General features: G+C 38.1%; 1 pseudogene across 1 annotated transcript; it reads left to right on the top strand.

The window, feature by feature from the left end:
* Positions 1 to 19663: 19663 nt before the first annotated feature.
* LOC149561505 (pentatricopeptide repeat-containing protein At1g08070, chloroplastic pseudogene) lies at positions 19664 to 22614 on the top strand (annotated as a pseudogene). Its single transcript, XR_016363822.1, has one exon. The product of XR_016363822.1 is annotated as a pentatricopeptide repeat-containing protein At1g08070, chloroplastic pseudogene (transcript).
* The last annotated feature ends 2194 nt before the right edge of the window (positions 22615 to 24808 follow it).

A 24808-nucleotide genomic window follows, 5' to 3' on the forward strand; every position in this document is an offset into this window, starting at 1 on the left:
CCTTATCACAAAATGATTACCATCAAAATTTGCATTTTCAATTGTGTCATGTGCGTTGAAGCGATAGTAACATTTTCACTCTCTTACCTAATGTCTCCCATTTCTGAAACTCTTGGGGAAGGGCAAGGCCATCTTCTCAGTACTTCAAAATACAATGAGTTCCATTTTCTCCCATATTGATAATCGTTGACTTAAAGTATAGTCAAATTATTGATAGCCCATAGGAACTCAACCTTTGAACATCCCATCTATAAATGACCTCATAAAGAAAGTTCAATAAACTCGCATGAAATAGTGAAACAAAAGTTGCATACTTGTGAAGATGATCAGACTGCAGGTGATCAATATGTCTCAAATCTATATTCAGTTCTTTTACTATGCATATAAATGGTTTGTTATATAAAAGACTTTTATCCACCAGATAAATAATCACTTTCTTACTATGCTATCCTTATCCTTGGCTGATCTTTGGTCTCTACAACACGGTCTTGTAGGAACTATAATCTCATCCATATCTCGCACGAGCTCCGAGATATGCCCTGTCAAAGATTGCAGCCCTGTGGCATTTAGTGACCCTTAGGGACATTCCAGTTTAGCGTGCCTGAGAACGTTTGAGCACTGAAGGCGACAAGATGAGGTTTGGGATAGGGTTTACCTGGCCACCCGGAGCTAATGGAGTAGACAGTTTGATCCCATGACGAAAGATGAGAGAGATTTGGCAGTTGGCAACTTTGTACTGGCCAACACTGCAAGTTTCAGCATCACCCAAGATGGCGTTGTAGAATGAAAACGAAATGTGATCTCCAAAAATCTAGAGAGGTTATTGTAGGTCTCTACAACACGGTCTTGTAGGAACTAGAATCTCATCCATATCTCACACGAGCTTCGAGATATGCCCTGTCAAAGATTGTAGCCCTGTGGCATTTAGTGACCCTTAGGGACATTCCAGTTGAGCGTGCCTGAGAACATTCGAGCATTGAAGGGGACAAGACTTGGGGATATGGTTTACCCGGCCACTCAGAGCTAATGGAGCAGACAGTTTGATCCCACGATGAAAGATGAGAGAGATTTGGCAGTTGGCAACTTTGTACTAGCCAACACTGCAAGTTTCAACATCACCCGAGATGGCATTGTAGAATGAAAACAAAATTCGATCTCCAAAAAGTGAGAGAGGTTGTTGTAGGTCTCTGCAACATGGTCCTATAGGAACTGGAATCTCATCCATATCTTGCACAAGCTCAGAGATATGCCCCGTCAAAGATTCCAGCCCTATGGCATTTAGTGACCCTTAGGGACATTCTAGTTCAGCGTGCCTGAGAACATTTGAGCATTGAAGGGGACAAGATGAGGTTGGGGATAGGGTTTACCCAGCCACTCGGAGCTAATGGAGTAGACAATTTGATCCCACGACGAAAGATGAGAGAGATTTGGTAGTTGGCAACTTTGTACTGGCCAACACTGCAAGCTTCAACATCACCTGAGATGGCATTGTAGAATGAAAATGGAATGCGATCTCCAAAAAGAAAGAGAGGTTATTGTAGGTCTCTGCAACATGGTCCTATAGGAACTAGAACCTCATCCATATCTCGCACGAGCTTTGAGATATGCCCCGTCAAAGATTGCAGTCCTGTGGGATTTAGTGACCCTTAGGGACATTCTAGTTCAGCATGCCTGAGAACATTTGAGCACTGAAGGGGACAAGACAAGATTGGGGATAGGGTTTACCTGGCCACCCGGAGCTAATGGAGTAGACAGTTTGATCCCATGACGAAAGATGAGAGAGATTTGGCAGTTGGCAACTTTGTACTGGCCACAACTGCAAGTTTCAACATCACCCGAGATGGCGTTGTAGAATGAAAATGGAATGCGACCTCCAAAAAGAGAGAGAGGTTATTGTAGATCTCTGCAACACGGTCCTGTAAGAACTAGAATCTCATCCATATCTTGCATGAGCTTCGAGATATGCCCTATCAAATATTGCAGCCCTGTGGCATTTAGTGACCCTTAGGGACATTCCAATTCAGTGTGCCTGAGAATGTTCGAGCACTGAAGGGGACAAGATGAGGTTGGGGGTAGGGTTTACCTGGCCACCCGGAGCTAATGGAGCAGACAGTTTGATCCCACGATGAAAGATGAGAGAGATTTGGCAGTTGGCAACTTTGTACTGGCCAACACTGCAAGTTTCAACATCACCTGAGATGGCGTTGTATAATGAAAACAGAATGCGATCTCCAAAAAGTGAGAGAGGTTATTGTAGGTATCTGCAACATGGTCCTGTAGGAACTAGAATCTCATCCATATCTCGCACGAGCTCCGAGATATGCCCCATCAAAGATTGCAACCCTGTGGGATTTAGTGACCCTTAGGGACATTCCAGTTCAGCATGCCTGAGAACGTTTAAGCACTGAAGGGGACAAGATGAGGTTGGGGATACGGTTTACCCGGCCACTCAGAGCTAATGGAGCAGACAGTTTGATCCCACGACTAAAGATGAGAGAGATTTGGCAGTTGGCAACTTTGTACTGGCCAACACTACAAGTTTCAACATCACCTGAGATGGCATTGTAGAATGAAAACGAAATGCGATCTCCAAAAAGTGAGAGAGGTTATTGTAGGTCTCTACAACATGGTCCTATAGGAACTAGAATCTCATCCATATCTTGCACGAGCTCCAAGATATGCCCCATCAAAGATTGCAGCCTTGTGGGATTTAGTGACCCTTAGGGACATTCCAGTTCAACATGCCTAAGAATGTTTGAGCACTGAAGGGGACAAGATGAGGTTGGGGATAGGGTTTACCCGGCCACTTAGAGCTAATGGAGTAGACAATTTGATCCCACAATGAAAGATGAGAGAAATTTGGCAGTTGGCAACTTTGTACTGGCCAACACTACAAGTTTCAACATCACCCGAGATGGCATTGTAGAATGAAAATGAAATAAGATCTCCAAAATGTGAGAGAGGTTATTGTAGGTCTCTGCAACACAGTCTTGTAGGAATTGGAATCTCATCCATATCTCGCACAAGCTCCAAGATATGCCCCGTCAAAGATTGCAGCCTTGTGGCATCTAGTGACCCTGGTTTAGTGTGCCTAAGAACGTTCGAGCACTAAAGGGGACAAGACGAGGTTGGGTATAGGATTTACCTGGCCACCCAGAGCTAATGGAGAAGACATTTTGATCCCACGACAAAAGATGAGAAAGATTTGGCAGTTGGCAACTTTGTACTGGCCAACACTCCAAGTTTCAGCATCACCCGAGATGGCATTGTAGAATGAAAACGGAATGCAATCTCCAAAAAGTGAGAGAGGTTATTGTAGGTCTCTATCACATGATCCTGTAGGAACTAGAATTTCATCCATATCTCACACGAGCTCCGAGATATGCCCCATCAAAGATTGCAACCCTGTGGTATTTAGTGACCATTAGGGACATTCTGGTTGAGTGTGCCTGTGAACGTTCGAGCACTGAAGGGAACAAGATGAGGTTGGGGATAGGGTTTTCTCGGCCACCTAGAGCTAATGGAGCAGATAGTTTGATCCCATGACAAAAGATGAGAGAGATTTGGCAGTTGGCAACTTTGTACTCGCCAACACTGCAAGTTTCAACATCACTCGAGATGGCATTGTAGAATGAAAATGGAATGCAATCTCCAAAAAGTGAGAGAGGTTATTGTAGGTCTCTATAACACGGTCCTATAGGAACTAGAACCTCATCCATATCTTGCATGAGCTCCGAGATATACTCCATCAAAGATATTTGAATTCATAGTGTTTAATGAGAATATAGTTGAGGCTTGCTTTACTTTTCTATGTTAAGTTTGGCTTTCAATTTTGGTTTCCCTACTTATCTATGTGAAAGTTCCACTTTCATAAGTAACATGGATGCAATAATACTAAATTAAGTATAGGTCCATGGTTCTAGAAGCTTCACATAGCTTCTCTTCAACTATGGATCTTGTAAGCATTGTACCATGACTATTGGTGTTGTGAGAATATACAAAGCATATATATTGTTTGACCAAATGTCTTCATTGAACATGAACTATATGGAAGAAGAGAAGACATGTTGCAAAGTCTTTGAAAGTTTTCTTCAAGAAATGTAAGGAGCCATGGGTGATTCATCCAAATTATTTGGTAAAATAAGAGGAGGAATGAATCAACCTTGACGATAGAGGTAAATGCTGAATAATATTTATTTAATCACATTGTTTGAACAAACTTTAATGAACTTTAAATAAAATTGAAAGAAATGGAATTGATCTCCCTTACGTAGATGAATAAAATTGGAATTTAAAAAAGAGAGGGACATCCACCATAAAACCATGCAATCATGCACTTCTTGATGGGAGTATCATAAGTTCATTGTTAGATGGATATGCCAAATGTGGAAGAATTAAAAGGAAAATATGTTGATTGATTGAATACAAGCATCAAACCAATGTGATAACAAAAAATCAAAGTTGATTCCATAAGGTCTAACAATATCATATAATTCATTTATCAATAATTTGAAACATCATAAGCATATGTCTAATAATGTCATACATGAAATATATGTAAAAAATGACATACATAGAAAAAATTATACAAAACATATGCCCAATAATGCCATATAGGTGTAAAATGTACATCATTAGATATATACTCTTTCCAACTAGGGGAACAAAATAAATCCCTAATTTTCTTTAATTGCCAACAAGTGGGAGATGACCAGTGTATATAACGAGGTCTTCCTAACATGCTCACTAGTCCATTAGTCTAGAATCTTTTGTAACTTGACATGTTACAATCAAAATTATATATGAATAAATAACTATTTTATATAAAAAAAATTAAATATATTTACACATAAAACTTAATATTTTCTTAGAGCTAGCTGATAATTCCTCTATATATACACCTCAGGGATATACTGATGGTCAGGAATAATAAGACCCTACAAAAACTATCAAAGTTACCACTCGATTGTGCCTATGAATTTTATATTGAATTTTAGTACTAATGAAATTTTAATGTAAACTCTTTCATACCTTAGTCATTGGCTTAGAACTAGTGAGTGCAATAAGGATTTGTTGATCAATACAATGATGAAGATGTAAAGGTATCTCTGATGTCAATAGCTGAAAATGATAATACATGAGACTCAAATGTAGTTATGAAGAATACACATTTTCTTTTGTCTCCATATCAAATAAAATATTTTGGTACCTCTGTGAATGTAGTATGGCATCCTTCATTTTATAGTGTTGATCCCAAAGCTACAACACTTATTATTTATTACACATGTATGTAAATTTGTTAAGCATCAAATTCAACACCTTTGTCTGCAATATAATGTACTATATGTTAGAGTAATAAATTCATTTCCTTAGTAATTAAATTATATTAATATAATTACTAAGTTACTTATTATATTGATATAGTTTACTTATAATTCCTTTCGATTTACAACTAATTGAAATGATTTCCCCAATTTTCCATCTAGTCACTAGAAAATTGGATTTGTTGTCTCTTTCTCTTAAAGAACCAGATCTACTAGTTCCTTTGGTCTAGAAGCCTTCCATTGAGATTGGGGTTTTGAAGGGTTCAAGGGTTGAGGAACTTTTTATCGAATATCTTGAAGAAGGAGAGGTCATGTATAATGGTTTTGAGGAAGGCTAGAGTTCCATCCAGATGGTGTTGCAAAATGGCCAAGCGGAGGAGGAGGTAGAAGAATAAATATAATAAATGCATGAGAAGGAGGGTCATGGGGGCAATGGATTCAAACCCAAAACCAAGCTTTTATACCATTATACAAATTACAAATTATAAGACTATGCCTTTCATGATAGTCACATTTTCATAGTGGCAAATGAAGAATGACTTTTGGAACAAACATAATAAATACTTCCAAATACAAATGAAGCCAATGTATTGTATTATAAGCTCGAATGGTAAAGACCAAGCCCAAACATTTATTAAGGTGTAGCATTTATAATTGTCAGGTTCATGTGAAGAAGTCATTGTTCATATTCTCATTGTTGTGTAATTTGATGATAAGAAGAATACAATGATATAGAGGTTGATAGTGATTTAAAACTTTACAAAATGCAATCAATGAGAATTTTACATTGAGGGGGGAGTAATAATCAATGTTTCATTCTCATTGTTTGAAAAACTCTTATATAAAGAGGGAGTAGACAGCTAATATGGTTTAGTCTTCTTCCGAGAATCTTAGTCATATTAATTCAGAAGGATTCATGATACAATTACTATACTTAGCATGACCAATTGATGCTAAAAACCTTAGTATTGATGCTACAAACCTTAGTATTGACATAATTTAACCTCTGCAATTTCAGGCATAAGATGATTAGCATACAATGGTACTTGAACAAAGAACACTAATAAATATTGAGGATGTGAATTGATAATACCATTTCGCAGATGATTTTGGCATCTCACCCTTTATCACTTGTGTGTCAACTTTATTAGCCCTCTTCTTTGGTGACCTACAAATGAAGAATTAGCACAGTAACAAATCTAAGATAAGATTAAAAAAATGGGTCCTATTAAAGAATCTAATATAAATTCAAATAATGTATCTATATTCTAAACAAATCAAAACTAAATCTCATCACTTACACATCATAACAATACGGTCCACCTTAGTCATGTGATAGTTTTGGGGAAGAGGTTGTAACATTGTATTTGGATCCAATTGATCACTTTTTCTCTCTCCCAATTCAATCTAATGAGCCAACTAGATCTACTCGACATTTTAATGTCTCAAGTATTGCCTCATGGTTTGACTCACGAACTTTCCAAAGAATATTATTATGTGGTTTCCCACCATATTTTATCAAGTGGACATTTGATGTGACAAAAAGCTTTGAATAATGAAGAATCTTCCTCTCTGTTTTCCAATCCTTGAATAACCACAAGTTAGGATTCTTCATAGGATATCGTCTAAGCCATGTGCCTGTTACAACCATCGCACTGACATGGTACTCTAAACCTTCACCATCTATAACTGAGTGATCCAATTTTTGTTTGGCTTCAACACAACGACACAAATAATAATCTATCCCTTCTTCATTGTCTATAGGTGCAATAACAAAAAAAACATGGCCTGCAGTGACAAATGTACAAAATGCGGTCATTAATTCAGAAAATACTTGGGTAAAAGTTATAAAGTTACATATTGAAATTACAAAGATATATATATATATATATATATTACCAGGTTGCACTAAATCTGACAAGCGGTCAAAGTCAATAGATGAATCCATCTCTACCATTTCCAGTGCTTATGGGGGACGATAGGTGTCAATTGGGTCCAAAACCCGTATATCCCATTTGTCCACCCATTCAGTTGACTCACAGTCATCCCAATTTTCCTCTACACATGATGGACAATAGCATGCCATTTTTCATGTGTGGATACTCCATGAACCTGCATCAGAGCTTCTAAAAGAGTGTAACTCACTAGATCCTGTTAGTGTACAACAATCTTGATATGGTGCAATGTTAGTATTATCTATCAACCAACAAAATCTACGAACTGTAGACTCACCTTCCTTACCTGGACCCATTGTAGCGTTACACCATTGGACGATGGATTTTGCATCTATCAATATTGCTCCATCTTTGTACTTTAGTTCTTCACAAGCCAAGGCTCTTTTAATGCATGCGCCTGCACCATCATGCTCTCCCTTACCATGACCAGCCTCTGTGAAATTCCACATTTATTGAATTCTACACAACCTGTGCATCCTGCTCAACCAATAGAACATCCGTGCATTCTTGAATTGAGATGCACAATTGTCTAACCAAATAATGTGTTGACGATATGATATGCCCCTATTAGCCAAATCTCCATAAAATAGTTGAAAACAACCATGTACAAACTCCGTAGAATGTGATCGATCATCACTGCTGTAAAAATGGTACTCCCTCAAAATCTTCCTGTCATCCTCTGTACTTGTAGGTGAATGCATGAATGTAATGTGAACAAATATAGAAACCTGTTGAGATGTATAATACTTTGCGTGCACCTCATTTTGTGGTTGTAGTGTGTAGTTCTTTGCAAAATCTACAACTAAAACAATGGTATCTAATGGAAATGTATCCTTGCACAACTTGAATTGCAAATCCAACCATCGAGCTCTATGGGTATGCCTTGCATACTCGTACATAATCTTTTCACAAAAAATCTTCATGAACTCATACACTGGAATCTTTTCAATAACTAGATCACATCTTTTACCATGCTTCCCATCTTTTAGAGCATATGTCACTGTCTTGAATTTTTCGTAATCTACTATTTCATTTCCAATTGCATGTGTACTATCCATATGTTGACAAGTTGATAAAAGTTGCAAAGAACCACAAAATAAGCATGTACCATCCAAGCATGATGTCTTGTAAAATTGTTGGCCATCCCCTATTTCACATAAAATGTTGGATATGATTTCCCTTGAAGATCTTGGTGGCTCTTTTATGTCACAATCCTGCAAAACAAACTGAGAATGCAAAACCATGCATATGTGCCTAAAAACATCAAAATGGTTAGAAAATTCAATATGTATCCTACAACAACAAGTTGTGCGTGTGTGATTTATTTTCATATAAAAAGGTTTACCCATCTCAAAAATTCTTTGACTTATTCGAATTTGAAGATACATACCAATAAATTTTGCAAAAAATTGTGTCTAAGTTGAGTCCAAAAAATGTTTCGCATGTGGCTCGCGATTTTGGCTACCAATCCTCCTTCTTACAACATCTCTTTGATTAGGAGAAACATGTGTGTTATTTTTCCAAAAATCTTCGATCAATAATTTCAAGGCTTCACTAATTTCTTTATCCTTTTGCGGTAGTCTACCGCTAAATGTCCATAACTCATTTTTTGTTGGATCTTCTAATCTCTCACGCCTTAGCATGGCTCTCCTTAAGGTACCTCTACCAATTTTTAATGTTTTGCTTGTCTTTCTCATGAGTCGAGCTTTTTTCATTTGGCTACTTACTATTGTCGATGTGAGTACTCGTCTTGTGATATTACTATCTTTGGTGCGTGATTTAGAACCCACTTTGTCATAAGCACTCATTAGATTCTTTACAATATTTCTTTCATTTGAATCATCCATCGTTCTTAGCCCAAGAATCTTCATGATAGGCCTAAATTTCAAATTCCTCATCATTTCAACAAATAATTGGCATTGACCTGTAATATTTAATTCTTCAAAAAATAATCTCCACATATGATTAACTTTTTTTTGACAAGTATGCTTGCTAATCTTGTCAAGCATTGATTTCAAAATGTTAGTATCAATATCAATCAAATATTTTGGTTTTCTAAAATGAATTCTAGAAGGTGTTCTAATCTCTTCAATTCTCTCAACATTTTGAACATCAATATAAGGTTGAGTGTATTGCGTACCTTGAACTAAAGATGATGTGCCTTGGCAATAAGATGTAAAAGATGGAATATCACCTACTTGATGTGTTGATGTTGTGCTTTCAACATGACATGATGGAGTGTGTATATCGTTGGATATATAAATCAGTGTCTCTTCAACATGAGAAGATGATATGACTTCAACATTGGAAGATGGTGTAGTGTATGATATGACTCCAACATTCGAAGATGGTGTAGTGGACGATATGACTCCAACATTGGAGGATGGTGTAGCTTCACAATTTAATTGTCTTCTTGAGCGTAACAATCTCATTCGTTCTCTTTGTCTTTCTAATTCTTCCTCCTTGTTTCTTTGTACCGGTGGTTCTTGATCCTCTTCGAAAGTTAATTCTTCATCATTGCTTTGCAATTTTCTTTGTTCACGTAGTAATTTCATTTTATCTCTTTTAATTGTCAAATCTCTCTCCCTATCTGCATTTGTTTGAATCTTTGGTTTCTTCCTTGGCATGATGATGATTTCTACATGTCAAATTATTCAAACATCCGAATTACTTAAAATGTGTAAATTACAAATTATTCAATTACATATAAAAATTATAATTATTTGAATGAATACACAATATATATCAAACGACTTGTCAAATTTTTAACCATTTCGAAATAACATTTCATTCAAACATACAATTTTTAATGAATTCACTATATATTACATAACATATCAAATTATAATCAAATTTGTATCTATATATTGACAAACAATATTTAAAATGGATTGCACTAACCTTTTCTATTAAAAGAATATTCAAAAATTCTTCAAATCACATATCCAATGATTGAATTTGGTGTTTGCTAGCTTCCAAAAGTGTTGAAATAGTGTTTGCTAGATGTTGAAACCCGTGTTTTCTGTGGGAATAATAGAGAACATAACAGACCAAAAGTTTAAAATGGATGAAATGGGCCCCAAGGTTGGTTTTTGACCATTTTTTGGTGATTTGAGATAGTGCGTACGCACTATAAAGTGCATATGCACTATCTCAAAACACATCCCTCCCCATCCTCCCTACTCTTTATCCTCCCTAATCTCTCTCCCATCCCCTCCCTCTCTCTCTTCCTACTCTCTCCCATCCTTTACTCTCTCTCACCCTCCCTCTCCCACCACCTACTCTCTCTACCTCTCTCACCCCCTCTCCTCTCCCATCCCCGACTCTTTAGATCTCTCACACACACTCTTGTCCCCCCTATCTCTCTCCCTCTCCCTCTCCTACCACCTAATTTCTCTCCCCCATCCCCTACTCTCTCTCTTCTCTCCCATCCCCTACTTTGTCTCTCTTACACACATTCCCATTCCCCCTCTCTCTCCCTCTCTCACCACTTACTTTCTCTCCCCCATCATCGTACTCTCTCTACCACCCCTACTCTCTCACCCTCACACTACTACTACCTACTATCTCTCTCTCTCAAGTTCTCTCTCTCCCTCTCTACTCTCTCTCCCCCATCTTGTACAAGCTCTCTTTGCCTCTCCCACTCTCTCTCCCATCGCCTACTTTCTCTCCCCCATCCCCTGCTCTCTCTCTCGTCTCCCATCCCCTACTCTCTCACACTCTCACACTCTCCCCAATCCCCTACTCTCTCTCTTCTCTCCCATCCCCTACTCTCTCACACTCTCACTCTCTCCCATCCCCTACTCTATCTCTCTTACACATACACCCCCATCCCCCCCTCTCTTTCCCTCTCCCACTGCCTACTTTCTCTCCCCCATCATCGTACTCTATCTCTCTGCCACCCCCTACTCTCACACTCTCACACTCTGTCCCATCCCCTGCTCTGTCTCTCTTACACACACACTCCCATCCCCTCTCTCTCTTTTCCTCTCCCATCGCCTACTTTCTCTCCCCTATCATCGTACTCTCTCTCTGCCACCCCCTACTTTCTCAAAACACATCACTCCCCATCCTCCCTACTCTCTCTCCCATCCCCTCCCTCTCTCTCTTCCTACTCTCTCCCATCCTTTACTCTCTCTCATTCTCCCTCTCCCACCACTTACTCTCTCTACCTCTCTCACCCCCTCTCGTCTCCCATCCCTGGCTCTTTAGATCTCTCACACACACTCTTATCCCCCCATCTCTCCCTCTCCTACCACCTAATTTCTCTCCCCCATCCCCTACTCTCTCTCTTCTCTTACATCCCCTAATTTGTCACTCTCACACACATTCTCATTCCCCCTCTCTCTCCCTCTCCCACTGCCTACTTTCTCTCCCCCATTGTCGTACTCTCTCTACCACCCTCTACTCTCTCTCACACTCACACTACTACTACCTACTATCTCTCTCTCTCTCTCTCTCAAGTTCTCTCTCTCCCTCTCTACTCTCTCTCTCTCTCCCATCTTGTACAAGCTCTCTCTGCCTCTCCCACTCTCTCTCCCACCGCCTAATTTCTCTCCCCCATCCCTTGCTCTCTCTCTCGTCTCCCATCCCCTACTCTCTCACACTCTCACACTCTCCCCCATCCCCTACTCTCTCTCTTCTCTCCCATCCCCTACTCTCTCACACTCTCACTCTCTCCCATCCCCTACTCTATCTCTCTTACACATACACCCCCATCCCCCCTCTCTCTTTCCCTCTCCCACCGCCTACTTTCTCTCCCCCATCGCCGTACTCTCTCTCTCATCCACCCCCTACTCTCACACTCTCACACTCTCTCCCATCCCCTGCTCTATCTCTCTTACACACACACACTCCCATCCCCCCTCTCTCTTTTCCTCTCCCATTGCCTACTTTCTCTCCCCCATCGTCGTACTCTGTCTCTGCCACCCCCTACTTTCACACTTTCACACTCTCTCCCATCCCCTACTCTCTCACTTTCATAGATACACACACTCTTATCCCCCCACTCTTCTTCTTCTCTCCCATCCCCTACTCTCTACATCTGTCACACACACTCCCATCCCCCCTATTTCTCTCCCTCTCCCTCTCCTACTGCCTACTGTCTATCTCTCTCAAGTTCTATTTCTCTCTCTCTCTCTCTCTCTCTCTCTCTCTCTCTCTCTCTCTCTCTCTCTCTCTCTCTCCATCCCTTACTCTCACTCTCTCTCCCATCCCCTACTACTTTCTCTCAAACTCTCACACTCTCTCCCATCCTTTACTCTATCCCTCTTATAAATAAATACACATTCCCATTCCCCCCTCTCTCTCTCTTGCAGTCCTTGTCCCATTGCCTACTCTCTCCCATCCCCTACTCTATCTCTCTTAAATGCTTCCATTCCACCTCTCTCTCCCTCCCACTCCCTCTCCCACCGCCTACTATCTCTCTCTCTCTCTCTCTCTCTCTCTCACTCTCTCTCCCTCTCTCTCCCATCCCTCTACCATTGCCTACTCTCTCTGTCTCTCTCTCCCCTCTCTCATTCTTGACTCTCTCTCTTTGACACACACACACCCATCCCCCCTCTCTTCTCTTCCATCCCCTACTTTTTCTCTCACTTGCTCTCCCTCTCCCACTCCCTCTCCCACTACCTACTCTCTCTCTCACTCTCACTCTTACTCTCTCCCTCTCCACTCTCTCTCTCTGCTACCCTCTAGTCTCTCTTAAATTTTCACACTCTCTCCTATCCCCTACTCTCTCTCTCTCTATCTCTCTCTCTCTCTCTCTCACTCTTACTCTCTCCCTCTCCACTCTCTCTCTCTCTCTACTACCCTCTAGTCTCTCTTAAATTTTCACACTCTCTCCTATCCCCTACTCTCTCTCTCTCTCTCTCTCTCTCTCTCTCACACACACACACACACACACACACACACACATTTCTATTCCCCCCTGTCTCCCCCTCTCCCACTCCCTCTCCCATCGCCTACTCTCTCTTCCATCCCCTACTCTCTCTTGAGCTACTTTTTCTTCCCCCTCTCCCATTCCATACTCTCTCTCTTTCACACACATGCACTCCCATCCTCCTCTCTCTCAAGTTCTTCCTCTCCCACTCTGTCTCCCATCACCTACTCTCTCTCTCCTCCATCCCCTACTCTTAATCTCTCTCTCCCAACCTGTACTATCTCACACACTTCCTCTCTCTCCCATCCCCTACTTTAAATCTCTTTCCCCCATCCCGCACTCTCTCTTTTCCACCTGTACTCTCTCTCACACTTCCTCTCTTTGCCACCCCTACTCTCTCTCTCTCTCTCATCCTATACTCTCTTTGCCACCCCTACTCTTTCTCACTTTCTCTCTCCCATCCTATACTCTCTCCCCTCTCCTATCCCCTACTTTCTCTCTATCTATTTCATGCACACACATAGCCATTCCCCTATCCCCCCCCACCTAGTTCTCTATTGCAACTTACATCTTAATAGTGCGTGCACACTATAGTGCTTGCGCCCTATAGTGCACACGCGCTATTTAGAGCTGAGGTTTAAATAGCGCGTGCACGCTATAGTGCATGCATGCTATAGGGCGCACGCGCTATTTAAACCTTAATCAAACCCAAGCCTAAGGCTTGGTTTTGCCTTGGAGATCCAATCCAAAGGTTTGGATTTGATGAACAGGCCTGAGACGTGTTTTCTAGCAAACATACAAAAAATGATTGTTTTTCTTCTGTGCTCCCCTTCAAGATTTCTCATGCTTGGGTATCGATAAGATCAAGTTACATAGCATTATAGGTCTCTGTGTTAGCTATCTAACCATATAATTTATTTTTAATTTGAACTATTTTAAGCCTTTCATCTATAATTTCTTTTGAATGTATGTTCATTTTTTGTCAAAAACCACCACGTACTAATTAGGCTATAGATTTTAGCTCGTTCATCGAATTTTGTAACAACTTAGTTTTTTAGAAACTAGACTCCATTCTACACACTTTAAAAAAAAAAAGTTTTGATTTTAGATTAGTTTTCAATTATTTCTAGGGGGAGCACACAGATATTTCACGTTTTTGGGATGTGTCTAGTTAAAAAATTTGTTAAAAAAAAAATAGACATTATAAAATTACTCGAAAAATTTGGGATAAACTACATAGTGTTAAGTAACTTTTGACCAGAGTGATTAAAAAATTTCAAAAAAAAAGTTAAAATTTTAGGGGGGCCACACTTTGTACTGTGCTATGTTTTTTTGGAATAAACAGTACCACTTTTTGTGGCCCCCTTTTTTGAGGACCTAAAACTAAACCATTTTGAAAAAAAATTAGTAGTTTAGAAACTAGATTCAAAGGACTACAACTTTTTTTTTTTGTCATATCTAAAAATTTTGAGCGTAACTATCTTCAAATTCTTGTTGAAGTTCAAAATTTGTAGATTTCAGGAAAAAGGTGTCCACTTATACCCCCCTTTTGGCACCACAACTTTGTGCACTTACCCACATAGGAACAAAAACTGAATACATAGCTTACTCCATCGAACCAAGGAAGCATAAGAACCACAAAAGAACCCCCATAATGCAAACAAGAGTGAGGTGACAGGCAATTCGAAACTTGGGCCAAAAGAACTGCATGTCAAGGAACCATGATCAAGATGCACAAAAGAATACATATGTGTGTACTAAGGTGATCAATCTCAGACACATCATGGGGCTAATGTCATGGAAGGGACACTCACTAGACAAAGGAAGATGACAAACAATGACAAAACATCAACCCCCATTGGAACTTTAATCAGAGTAGTGCATGTATAATAAGGCACAAGAGATAATGAGTCTTAAGAATAATGTAATCTATATGAGTGTCCTCAAATGACATTGCTTGAATCAAAAGGCAAAACAAGGCAAGACTACTAAAACAAAAATATAGATGCAAAATGGCACTTTATCTCAATGCATTTGTAAGAATGCATACAAATGACATCTAAATAGACCAAAAGAGACATATGGCTAATACAATATATAGTACAAACCATGATGAATCATTTGAAGCAACAAAATCCATCCCCAGACCTGAAATAGCCAAGATATCCACCAAGATGCAAAAAAGGAAAAAAATGAATAGAATGTTCCTGGAGCATAATCTGGAAAAACAACTAGAATCAATGAAAAGAGTACAAAAAGACCTTTCCAACGATATAAATGATTCCCAAATCGAAGATAAAATGATCAAGATATGTCTCCCAGAGTGCAAAATAGAGCCCCTCACTTTGACAACAAAAAACGACACCATCCTAGAAACAATTACCAGTAAAACCTACACCAATGGAATGAGCTCGAAACCAACTTTCATTTGATATCTTGTTTGTGAAAAAGAGTGGAAAGGGCAAATAAAAGTGAAGCGTCTCAGTTTTTGTGCCAGCACACACATAATGTCTTGATTTATGTGCCAAAAATATTGATTTTCATCCCAAAATCTAAATTTCCATGCCAAAATAACAAGTTATGTGCCAAAAAATCTTGATTTTCGCACTAAAAAATCTCGATTTCCATGTCGAATAATCTCGAGTTCCATGCCAAAAAATCTCAATTTTTGTGCTAAGAAATCTTGATGTCTATTATGAGAAATCTTCAAATTGTCACCTCAGGAAACATGCCCAATCTGGGTGCAATTGATTTTTGCCTTAAATTCCAATTGTGTCCAAATTGGATGTGCCTTATATGGAAACAAGGGGTTTTGGGCATTTTGAGCTCAATGGTGATGTCCATTTGGGATCAAAGTGACTTGAAAATCAACGACCCTACATATCAAGAAAAATCTCTAAAAAATGAAACCCTTTGAAAAAAAATATAGATCTAAAAGCCAAGCCAAACTTCTCATAAACATAACATGGGCATGAATATTTGGAGCTTTGATACCATGTTGAAGTTGATGAAAGATCAACCCCACAACTCCCAAGAATCACCTGCATGCAAACACCTGTCACAGAAAGAGAGAAGAAAAAGCTATGGAGGTTGGAATTCCCTGATCCACAGATGAGACATTCTTGATGAGCAAAAAGATAAATTTCTATAATCAAAAGTGAATGAATAAAATACAAAGAGATCAATCCTTATAAAGGAGATCAATACCCTAAAAGATAAAACCTAGGTTGCATGGTAATAAATAATAAAAGAATTAATTATTATATGCCCAAAGTTTAGCTTATGTAAACTAGAGATAATAAGTGACTTAATAATTAAATCAACATGATTTAATTAATAAGGAAATAATTTATTACTCTAACACAAATTATATGCTTCAAGAATTAGGAGAATGTATTACAATATAGGGTAGGGCCTAAATTACATAGAAATCATCACATAAGTCGATAAATCCATTTTGACAAGATATAAGTCCATACATGATCCAAGAACATCGAGATACACACCAACACGCTTTACCAATTGAGAAATAACTTCTCTAGATTGAAAAACACAAATTTGTTGAGAACCTATGAAAAACATCAATGCCCCAATAAGAATCTATCATAAGTCGATGTAACCAAATGCAATGTGAACCTAGGAATAATCCATTACCATTTCTAGAATATGTTCCTAGCTCCACAACAACTAAGTCAAATAATTGAAGGATTGCTACAAGAAACATTGTAACTGTATAGATAAGAAACTAAAGAACGAACATATTTTAGTAATGCAAGATTTCCAAGAACCCAATATGCTCTTACATTAGGTTGGAAGTTGAAATGAGATGTATGGGATGTACATTGATGGATTGACATCAAGAGGAGATGTCCACTAGCTATATCATAATGAGAGAACATTAGGTAGTATGTTGTCAAAGGGTGTCCATGTCAAGAGTTCTCTAGATAATATTTTAAGTTTGTGCACTCAGTCCTTGTCAATATCAAGATGGCAAAGGAAGATGAATGAGGTGTGACTAAATGTGTATGGAAAATGGAGAAAAGTGGAATTCCATGATTAGAGTTAAGTATGTTGGGATATATGAGAGAGCTTACTCCTAATCATACTAATATACATAGATACAGTAATTTCATGGATGATATGCAAGAATAGGTTTCACCCATGCTACATGCTTAAGATGCCATAAGAAGTTTTTATTATTGGATGAACTATTTCTCTATATTATGTTTGGGATTTTTTTAAATATTTGCATATTTTCAACTTTAAGTAATGCATCTATCATGATATCCCAACAATACCCTACTAGTGGATTTTGTCAACTAAATTAATTGCACTAGAATAAACAATTTGCACATTTTATGGTTACTTTCGATAGGGTGGTTGACCTAGTCCAAAAGCAAAAATCTCCAATGAATGTCATAGCAAATCTTGTGTTTGAATGTTGATGTGAGGATGTGATGTATTCAAAGTTTTAGGTCGAATTTAGGGGGTAGGAATTTGTCATGCATGTTTGAAAATTAGAATTAGAATTATCAATAGGTACGATTGGTTGTAGGAGTGATGGACTAGAATTTAGATTGGTGTATTTTAGGACATATGTAGATCTAGATTGGGTGTTCATCAACAACCATGTTGAGTAATTGATAATTTGACACCTCTCCAAGATTTTATGACTCTACTACTACTCTCCTTGGTCGTTAGATGTCTAATTCATTCCAATTCAACATATGATCATTTTTATACATACTTGACACTTACTTTTAGGTTGATTAATTTGTTTACATAATACTTAGTAGTTTCAATGCAGGTCAAAGTGGGGGATGATGTAAGGGTGAAAAACACACATAATAACACATTTCCCCATTTATCTTGGATTTACTTTGATCCCATTTGTCCTCAATTCAATAACTATTGTCCTAGTGGAATAATTTTGTGTAAAAGTTGGCATCCATCCCACACCTTATTGGATTATGAGTCCTTATCCCTTATTGGTGTAAACCTAGCCTTGAAATTGCATCCATGAGATTGACCCAAATTTAAATATGGGTTGAAGTTGGTGTACTTCTAATTAGTCACTATTGTTGACTTAATCATGAAATATTCAAATCTTTGCACTAGATTGTAGAAAATGACAAACTCTAAGTCATTTTAAACATCCATCTCTAACATCATATGACTTTGGCCAAGTTAACAACTAGGAAGTAAGTTGCCTTCCTCTCCCATCGCAACAAACTCTAAAAATGCTTGTAAGTACTATCATTTCTCAATAACAAATACAAATACTATTCTAAAGACTAGAAATACATACATAAAAAATAAATAATAAAAATTGAATTGTAGGAAAAAGTTAAAATTATAGATACAAACATATTTATAGCAAGTACACCATTATACCTAAATACTTCTCTTAGTTTTTATAAAACTTTATTGTTTCAAATTACTTAATAAGTTAATGGGCCCCTGGTTTACTGGTGAAGTTGAATGGCTCACAAAGAGCCCACCAGGGATCAAGTCTTCTAGAGTGCAAAGCTTCAGCACCACAAGGGATGCCTCTCAGTCCTTAGCCCTAAGCCAAAGAGGTTTCAAGAACGAGTGGGCTCGTATCAGGTTCCTAAATCGTTTAAGTGGTGGCCTTCACTGGTTGGTAGCTCCTAGGCCTTGTGTCTTCGCTGGGTTGCCTTGCAGGTTTGAACCCTCCATAAAATAAATAAATAAATAATTAGTTAATAAGAACCACAATTAAATAGAAAACACAATCTCCTAAACTTTATTTTGTTATATCTGAAATGAAATATTCTGATAACATATTTATACAACGTTTGAAAACTTAATTTCATTAACTAATATGATCAAATTATTAATATTTATATTTGCATGAAGGATCAATGATTGTAATCCACAACATTAATGAAAAAATAATAATTACATGGAATTTTGAGAGCTTATGGCAGCCATTGCTAGTACTTATTAGTTCATAGGGCACACCACTCGTCAATGTTTTGCAAATGGGGTTGCAAGCAAAGTGAGTTAACCATGAAGTGCGCTCAAGTTGGAGTAGTTCTGGAATGGATAACCTTAGAGGAAGTCTCGTTTTTCACCTCTGTGAGCATTACCTAGATCCAATAAGTGCTAAGTGTTCCATTTATTCTCATGATAGATAAATTCATGTGTGAATCACTAATGAAACATAGATCAATAAACTTGAATTACAAATATACAGAGATAATAATATCACAAGTTTATACATGTTAAAACCCATTTTTATTTTTAAACTTAAAATTTTTATTAAATTTTCATTAGTAGAGTTGCACTCTCATGAGAAATGGATTCATGTTGAAACACTACTCATGAAACATGGGTCAATGAGTTTGACTCAAAATCACACTGTTAAACCCTGATAGCAATATGACAATTTGTTAAACCCTGATAGCAATATGACAATTTGACTTCGTATAGAAATTATCTCCACTTATTACCTAATTTTTTTTAACCCTCTTTGAAGAACAGACATAAAGGCAACCCAAATTGCCAACCTAGGGTTTTCTCGCTTTTGGCAGAGCAGACTTCAATCCGTCACGGAGAAGTTGTTAGAATTTATGGGATTAGAGCGAAATGTTAAATGTTTTACGCATACTGCTCAACACTGGAAAAGAGCGGAAAATGGAGGATTCAAATGGAAAATCCATTGCCTCCATATATACGCAACAGTTGCAAGAGTGCATTGGCTCAAAATCTTTATCAAAAGGTAAGATAATTCATTCCCATATGATCAGAACTGGATTCAGAGCTGGCATATTTTTAAATAATCGGTTAATTGACATGTATTCTAAATGTGTGAGCGTTGTGGATGCACAACAAATTTTTGACAAAATGAATTTTCGAGACGTTTCTTCATGGAACAATATGATTGCGGGCTATGTGAAGAATGGGAATATTGAGGATGCACGCCAACTGTTTGAAAAAATGCCGGAAAGAGACGGGGTTTCATGGAATGCAATGATTGCAGGGTATACTCAACATGGGTGGGAAAAGGAGGCACTTACGGTCTTTGGGAAAATGCGAAGTGAAAGCGTTAAGCCGAGCGAGTTCACCTTTGGCAGCATTCTTCAGGCTTGTGCTAGCTTACAAGTTGTTGAACACGGCAGGCAGATTCATGCCCATGCCGTCAAATTTGGATTTCAGGGCGAAGTCTTTACGGCTAGTTCTGTTGTCGACATGTACTCTAAATGTAAGAGAACAGGGGATGCACGAATAATGTTTGACAAAATGCCTGAACGAAATCTGGTTTCATGGAATGCGATGATTTCAGGATATTCCCAAAATGGTTGCAGTGAAGAAACTTTAAAGTTGTTTAGACAAATGTATTGTGCAGAGATGAGACCTGATCGTTCCACTTTTGCCTGTGTACTCAGTGCATGTGCTTGTTTAAGTGCACTTGAACTTGGGAAGCAAGTACATAGTTACATTTGCAAATATGGACTTGAGAATAATGTGTTTGTGAGTAGTGCTCTTGTTGACATTTATGCAAAATGTGGGAGTGTAGACAATGCACGCCAAGTTTTCGACAAAATGACTTTGCGAAGTACGGTATCCTGGAGTTCAATGATCTTAGGGTATGCCCAAAATGGGCGTGCAAAAGATTCAATTGAAGTCTTTGAAAAAATGCTTAGATCAGGCACAAAACCAGACCAGGTAACATTTATTGGTGTATTGACTGCATGTAGTCATGCAGGCCTTATTGAGGAAGGCCGCTATTACTTTAATTCTATGTCTAAAGATCACAATATTACGCTAGATTTGGAGCACTATGCTTGTATGGTTGATCTTTTTGGCCGAGCTGGTTATCTGGATGAGGCGGAAGCCTTCATCAATAACATGCCATTTGAACCTGATGCAGCTATATGGGGGGCATTGCTGGGTGCCTGCAGGATTCATGGGAATGCGAAAATAGGTGAAAGAGCAGCGAATCACCTTTTTGAGTTGGAACCACACAATGCTGGACCCTATATACTTCTCTCTTATATGTACGCTGAAGCCGAAAGTTGGGACAATGTTGCAAAAGTGAGGAAATTGATGAAGGAGAGAGGACTTAAAAAGGAACCAGGGTGCAGTTGGACTGAGATCCAAAACAGAGTTCATTCATTTATGGCAGATGATCTATCGCATCCACAGGCAAATGAGATATATCAGATATTGGAGACACTGATTGGTCAGATGGAGGTTCTAGGGTATGTGTCTCCCAAAAACACTGTGCTGAAAGGCAATGACAATGCATATGAATGGAAACATATCTACCATAGTGAGAAGCTAGCTATTGCTTTTGCGCTTAAAAATACACCTCCTGGGACACCTATTCGAGTTGTGAAGAATCTTAGAGTGTGTGATGACTGCCATGTTGTTACAAAGTTCATTTCCCAAACTGTGGGACGCGAAATTGTATTAAGGGATGTCAGTCGATTTCATCATTTTAAAAACGGAAAGTGTTCTTGTGGGGATTACTGGTGACAGAATACTATGCAGTTAAGTAACTCTGACAAGGCAAAAAATTAGTAAAATATGATTCACATTAGATGCTTCGTGAAGAGTTGTCATTATACGACACTTTCTTTCAATTGTCAAACTTAGACATCAACTGTGTATATTGGATGAGCTAATTCTTCCTGCATACAACTTTTAACATTTCAAGGAAAATGGTAAAGATTGAAACCCTAGGCACTTTCCCCTTGCTTATGCTGTACAAGGCATGTAATTCAGAGTGCTACTTTCTTTTTACTGCTTGAGTGGGTTGTGACAGTGCATATGATGAGTTACTGGAATCATCTTCAATTCTCTAACAGTCATGTTATTCTGTAACCAGTTTCTTTCACAAGTATTGCTCATCCATGACTGAAGACTTTATTGTTGTTCTGTCCCGGATCAATGTTCCCCGAAGATGTCTGTGACATCCCACCATGGAGGAAAAGAAAACATGTAAATGAAAACAGTAAATAAAATGACAGCCAATGCCAATTTAATGAAGCAGGGAGCTACGTTATGGGTCTGCTGGGCAGGCATTAATGGGAGTATGGTACAAACTACAAAGCATGAGTATCACGTGAAGTTATGGGACTCCACAACCTTTACCAGCATTCCTCTAGGTTACCCAATAATGAGAGGTTTGAGAAGGTTATGGACGATTACAAAAGGTTAAGGCTGTATAGATTCCTGAATTTAGAGAGGAGAGGGCGCCCAGATGAAGAGGGTATGAATGACCATTATCAATAGGGTAAAGGGATTGCAGATATGGAATGTGATGAATGCAGAACTAATGGTCTAGAAAGAGGAGAGCGTGGATAAAAAAAGTGGAGGAAATGCAAATGAAGGCATGAGAAAGAGAAAGAAAAACACAGAGAGAGATTGCCTAGGAGAGAAAAGGTGACTTGGAAGCAGCTTTGGAGCGGGAGTAACAAAGGAAAAAGTGTTAACAGAGCGAGTGGATACATAAAGGACTTGAAGGAATGCATCTGGGATTCCTCAAAGAAATGTGATATCATAGGATGCCATGATTGTAGGATATGCACAATCCGATTTGTTGAATAGGCTAAGAAATGTTAAAGAAGTGCAATTGGTGGGTGTGGACTGTGAAGCCAGACTTGATGATCACTGCCCGACTTGGCTGTCTGTATTACCATGAGATCTTTTGAATGGGAAATTGACATCTCTGGAAGCAAAAAGGGTAGATGATGTTCATAAGGCAAAGGGAGATGGAGAATTGAGGCGATTGTCTTGGGAGAGAGTACAAAACCAAGAGTCAGAAACCGGAGAAGAAATACTAATCTATTTATTTCTTCCTTGCTCCACTATTGTCATTTTCTTCCTCTGCCATGCTTTAGGTTGCATCATGTGGGATACTGAAGAAGTAAAAGAGTCTTTGAGAGGGAATGCAAGCAATCCAGCTCCAGTAAGATATAAATAATTCTCTATATTTAATGTTGTCTAATTTTTTACCACAGTATGTTTTAATAGGGGATTGTTATGATATATATTCAAGCTATTTTTCTACAGAGTTACTTTTCTTATATACAATACATGTAGAGGTGTATAAAATTCTTGATTTGGTCACATCGCTCAAAAAACTATCAAGTGTTCTCGTCTTTGTTTTGAATTTTGGCATGATTAGTTTTTCATTTATTTATATAGAAAAATAGGACTCATTTTAAACTCAAAATATGAGGAAGAGATTGATTGAAATCCAACTGCCAAAAAATCTTATTGTGATTTATGTAGTCTTCTACGCATATAGTACTCGAGTTCTGGAGGACTAAGCTGATGGCATTCTGTACCCGAAACAAATTAAAGTATCGATATAAATCACATTTCATTCTATTAGTTAAAAGAAGATATATGGATTGCACCCTATAATCAACTAGATGTAGATATGCGACTTCCCTAAACATGTATGAGAACAGAGCCTTAAGAGATGTTTGGATTCAAGGATGAAGTTTAACCGAGATAATATTGAGATTGTCATTGTATTTCATTCTTTGATTGCACATTTCAACAATGCTTAATCAAAAGCTTGAGTTACATAGAAGATAGATTGTGATAAAATCTATTATAGGTTATTATTATTTATGGATGGCATTAGGAAGCTTGCATGTGGTGATTTTGGTTACATAAACAATTATTTAAATATCATCATGCATTCATAAGTACAGATGGCTAGAATGAGATTTGAGTAAAGTTATAGCCATCATAAAATCCACAAGACCTTGATTATGGGTAAGTGCACCAAGTTGTGGTTCCATAAAGGTGACACATTTTTTATTTTTTTCAATTTTCAATAGCACGTATGCTAGGTAACCCGAGCCATAGCGCGTACGTGCTTTAAAAAAGAAAAAATATTATAAATGGGCTGCATACCCACAACCCATTCATTTTCACTTGTTTTTCCTACTTCTCCACACAACAGTGTGTACGCAGATTGCAACAAACCAAACTTTTCACCACTTGTCTTGCAGATATGCCTCCTCACCATCGAAGTTCGAGATCACGAGCATGTCATATGTTATCTAAATTCCTTTTTGCATTGTTTGATACGTTTTTTATATTATTTTGTAGGTATTTTATATTGTGTTGTAGGTTTTTTACAATTTTTCTTTAGATTTGTTTATTTATTTTGATTTCAATTGATTTCTTATCAGGAAATGTCAATAATGAACCGGCAAATCCCCAAGAAGCTCAAAACCCTCAAAAAAATCAAAACCAAAACCCTCCACAAGAAGAACAACAAATTCTATAGCCTGAACCAATTGTAAGACCTCCTCCTAGCACACAAGAAAATATAATAAATGAAATAGAAAGAGGCAAAACTGAATCAAGACTCATTGGTCGGTTGAAAGAATGTGGACAAACCAATCCAATGAGAGCTCAATTGGCATCGTCCTTCGAATCCATTAAAACCCACATAGCTTTTGTTAGTGGTCAGTTAGATGTTTGGCGGGTTAAGAGGGATGAACAAAAAATATATTACGCAAATAAATTGTCATACCAAGATATTAAAAAAAAAGAAATACCAAAAGGTAGAATATGTGCATTATTTAGAAAACTCGGTGAACAAAATATTGTTAGAGAGGGTACTAAACGGTTCCCTATCCATTGGTGCATACATG

The sequence above is a fragment of the Cupressus sempervirens genome, chromosome 4 (assembly GCF_028749045.1).
Source record: "Cupressus sempervirens isolate cs-2001-9-10 chromosome 4, ASM2874904v1, whole genome shotgun sequence".
In the NCBI taxonomy this organism is placed as follows: Eukaryota; Viridiplantae; Streptophyta; class Pinopsida; order Cupressales; family Cupressaceae; genus Cupressus; species Cupressus sempervirens.